Genomic DNA, 4,653 nt, shown 5'->3' with positions numbered 1-4,653 from the left:
TTTTCATCGGATTTATAATATGAAAAAGACAAAAAAAATCCAAAAAAAGAGCGAGAACAGGACAATTTCTTCATCATTGTTGGCAACAAGAGTCAGTTATGTCACCCTTGAACAAATCACTTAAAAAATATGAGTCTTCCCTCCATTAGGTTGGGACTTAGTTTGAATTTAGGGAAAGCCAAAACCTTGTCTTAGAGTTAGTGCTCCTCCAGTTGGTTACTCTTACAATCATATGGAGAGATTGTTGATGTCTTGTACATCACAAACTTATACAAAGTTCATTTTATGCTACCTTAAAACTCACAAAGACTCATGCTTTTGTTCAAGGGAAGTTAGTCCATGTGTAAGCAATTTTGTAGTGTCTCTTAACTCATTTGTATCAGCCATACCTGGTCTTTCAAGTTATTCTCAATATCATATTAGCTATTTGGTCCTTTACTCATGTCAGTGAAGAAGTCCCCATTGACTTCTTGTTGATGGGTCTACTCTTATCGAATCCAACAAATTTCTCCAAGAGTAGGCTTAGAGTTGCACCCTGGCCCTATTTACATCATTGATAGGTGACCTTGTTCTCAATATCGATCTGTATGATGGGTCTTTGACTGAGTGGTTTCCATTGTGTTCGACATTAGCTTACATTATCACACATTGCGATTTTCACAGTACCTTGGTTTCCATTTGACCCTATTAGTGGATTCCTTGCCTTTGTGTCAGCTTTTATTATTGGTTGGTTCAAAGGATTTCTTTCATGTGCTAGATAGATATTTTGCATGTTGGAAATGTACTTGGTGGTGGTTACTTCATCTATATTCTTCCAAGTCCTTCCAAATTATTAGCCCGCGAGTTATGATCATGTTGGCTGATGTGGGATTCCTTAATGCCTTCCTTCTAGCATATATATTCCCATTGACACCAAATCGTTGCTATGGGAACAAGGTCTAGAGTTCTCTTTCAATACCTTAGGGTTTGTAGTCATCAGTGGAAAACTCCTTCACTATCGACAGTGAGAATACAACAATGTCTCCTAATTAATAGACTCTTTCAAGTGTTCGACTTCAACACATCTATTTACACTTGTTATACTGTAATCGGGTACCTTGACACTCATTATCATTGTTGGTGACTTGTCTCGTGTTTGTTAATGGTATACATTAATGACTGGTAATCAAATGATTTCTCACATGGTCAACTCTAGCTCATTTATTCCCATAGTGTAGAAATGTACCATCTACAGTGAGTGAAGACATCGGGTCGTGTCAACATCTTAGTCCACTTGATAATTCCTTCAGTTTTCTACCAGTGACATCCTCTAGCTTCATATGTTGCACACTCTTTCAACAACATCCTATATGTTGGCACTTGATTTTTATGCAGTACCACTACTCCATCTACATGACTTGGTACCTTTTTTGGGATCATTTATACAACATATTTTGTACAAATATCCTCCTATATGATACTGAGAGATAACTCCACTATGTTCTTTCGTGGCTATGATATGATATTCGATTATGTATTCTTCTTATAATTATCACACTTACATAATGGATCTTCTTTATACTTGATCAATTGACATGCTTCTTTTATCTTTGATCATGGGTATGCCCACTTTAGACATAGGTCTTCTTTATGACTCCTTCCTCAGGTGTTTGATGGACTAGAATCTGGTGATCTCCTCCTAATTTTTTCAGATGACTTGTTGATCCATTATTTTGTTCCTATTACTATCAGTTCAATCCCCATTTTTGACTTGTATTTGGCACTATGGAACCTACTTCTTTGCTAAGTTTATTGTCCTAATCCTTGTCCCAATCCCCATTTGAGGCAAATATTCTTATGATTGCATTTGGCTATTTGTTGGTAGATTTAAGTGAATATAGGTAGCATATTCTTAAACTAACTCATTATTGTAATCAAGTGTAGACTTCTTAGCAGAATGTGCAAGACAATACTTGAAGAAGCATCTGATGTACCATGACTCTCTATTTTGTTACTCAAAGGCTACATGTGGATTTGGTTCTCAAACACTGCAATGGATAAGGAGTCATGCATCTCTAGATGATGAGATGGTGCCAACCATGAGAAGAATGCATGTGATCCCAAGATCTTCATTCTCTTTCCTTGGTTGCAGCATACACTAAGTTGGGGTTTGGTTATGAGTTGTTGGACCAATTCGAGCCAGCCGTTCAAACCAATTCATTTTGAAGAAATAATGTTGTTCGACTATTATAAAATACCATTTTTAGTTTAATGTTTAATGATAATCAAATTCCTATAAAAGGCGAGGATGTAATATGTCAGGGGAGCACGTGGAAGTATTTACTATATAATTGTGACTTAGTTTTAATAGAAGATCATTATGATGCTCTTGCTCTGAATTCTAGTTGAATGTGTTGATGAGATGCTGATGTTCATGTTTTAATTATGATTGAAATCATTTCGTTAATGTAAGATTTATTAGCCCCCAGGTGTGGTCGGGCCCACCCATTTGGGTTTTCTTTGTATTTTCATCGATAGTGTCACTGTGAAACTAGTTACAGTTAATTTCATTTTCTATTGCAAGTCAGTTCAAATGAGTTGTTTTTTCGATTGATTAGTACACATAGGTGAATTGAATGATTGCAAAATTCTTGTTATTTTCACAGTTGCAATTAGATTCGGGTGTGAACGTTGTATACTTTCCAAACTAGAGATATGCCATTACTTTGATTTACCATCATCTTAAATGCATCATATGGTCGTTTGACAAGCCGATTGAAATTGCTACCTATGATCAATGCTGGAATAGTCCTTAAACTCGTCAACAGTCATGTATGAATAAGATCTTCATTGATTAGAACAGGCTTGCTCTATTCGCGAAATGGACCTCTGTTTCTCTGAGAGAATTGACTCGAATCGATCCCTTGATTGAACCATTAGCATTGTATAGGCAACATGAATATAGGAAAATGTTGCATCGACTGTTCAAATACTGTAATGGATTTGGTTGAAACAAATTAGATTGGTGACCAAAGTGTGAATATGCATTACTTTTATAGATAATTGATTGGTTTTTGTTTTGTTTCGTTTCATTTAACATACTATCAGATTAATGTGTTGTGGATTGGTAACAGAACACTGTTGGAATGTTTGTGTGTAATTAGTTGTCAAAGACCAATTCTTTAGCTCATACTTGCCTCCCCTGTTCATGCAATTACCAATTTCATTAGTCGAATGGAATTATTACTCTTCCATGTTTTTGTGCAATAATTAGTCTCATTTGAATGATTGATCTCTCTCTTGGTTCATAGGTTTTAGTTATTCATTTCGTAGTTAAATCCTTGCTTGGATTTACAACAACATATTGGTTTTGAGTAAGAATATTCACATGTAAGGATTGGTGTGATTCCAGGGAATATTTAAGTACAGTTCCTTAGAATTTGTGTGATTACATAGTTGGGTGTTAAATAGGATCAACATTAGGGTTGCTTTCATTAATCAAATCCTGTAAGTGGTTTATTTGAAGATAGAACAACAAGTAAGTGAGTGATAGAGTAAAACAGAGTAATTTCTCCAGATTAGTACTTAACTCCTAAGTCTTGATAAGGGAATGAACCATTAAGTACAGAACAATTGTTTGATTGAGTGCTACTGGGATAGGTTACTCATTTACTTAAGAGTTGGATTGTTATAGATTACTTTAGGAATGAATTGTTATTTGCATCAATAGTTTAATAAGTTGAGTGGTTATTAGTACAAGTTATTTGATTACTTCAAGTAAGAACTACCATCATCATAGGATGCTTGTTGAGGAATGATTGAGTGGTTTTTCACATAGAAGGTCTGGTACCAACATTCAAAGATTTGATTGAGTACAATTTGGTGTGGATAAAAGTATGTTTTCATCACTAGAGATACGTAGTTGAATACAAATTTGAATACTAGAATTTGTAAAGGTTTTAGATTAAATTTGATTGTTGGGTTTGCTCTTGGCAATTAGATGATTTTATTTGCGAGTAGTTATTATTTCATAAATTGTTAGAAGGAAATGATTAAACACTGACCTAGGCCTGACCAGAGAAAGTGCAAGGAAATTCGTGCTTATGAACCCCAGGTTGACAATTAATATTAAGGGACTTAATCTGACCATTTAATCTCTCAAAACTTCAATGCCATTTCGGGGGAAATTTCCATTTCTTATTTAGGTAATCACTATCATTTGAGTTTCAAGAGCCTGCAGAATTGTTAGAGGGTGGAGAAAGTACAGTAAGATGTGAGTGAAGAGCCACACATGCACTTTTGTGGGGTTGCTCCAAAGTCTGATCGAACACTGTTTGTTCTTGATTTCTATTTTCCTTTATCTTTATGTGTAGGAGTACAAGTAGCCTAGGGACAGTGAAGGTAGATTTATTTCAAATTTTAAATTTCATACAACTTTTGGATCAATCAATATACCTGTTTTGACTGTTGCTAATTGATATGCAGGTATAAGACAAGAAGGAGGAAGTGTTAATGCCAACGTGGTTTTGGATCAGGAATTATTTGATCGAGAAGGAAGGATCATTCAACAAGTTGTCTTTGAAAACCCTGTAGAAGAACCAGTAGAACAACCAAACCTATTGGACGAGCAGTCAACCAACATCTACCATGTTCCAATACCCCCAATTCACACCA

This window comes from Pinus tabuliformis, chromosome X (assembly GCF_031772625.1).
Source record: "Pinus tabuliformis cultivar Carrire ecotype Pingquan chromosome X, CPIR1, whole genome shotgun sequence".
NCBI lineage: Eukaryota > Viridiplantae > Streptophyta > Pinopsida > Pinales > Pinaceae > Pinus > Pinus tabuliformis.
The sequence above is the reverse complement of the archived record's forward strand: the minus strand, read 5'-3'. Positions refer to the sequence as shown.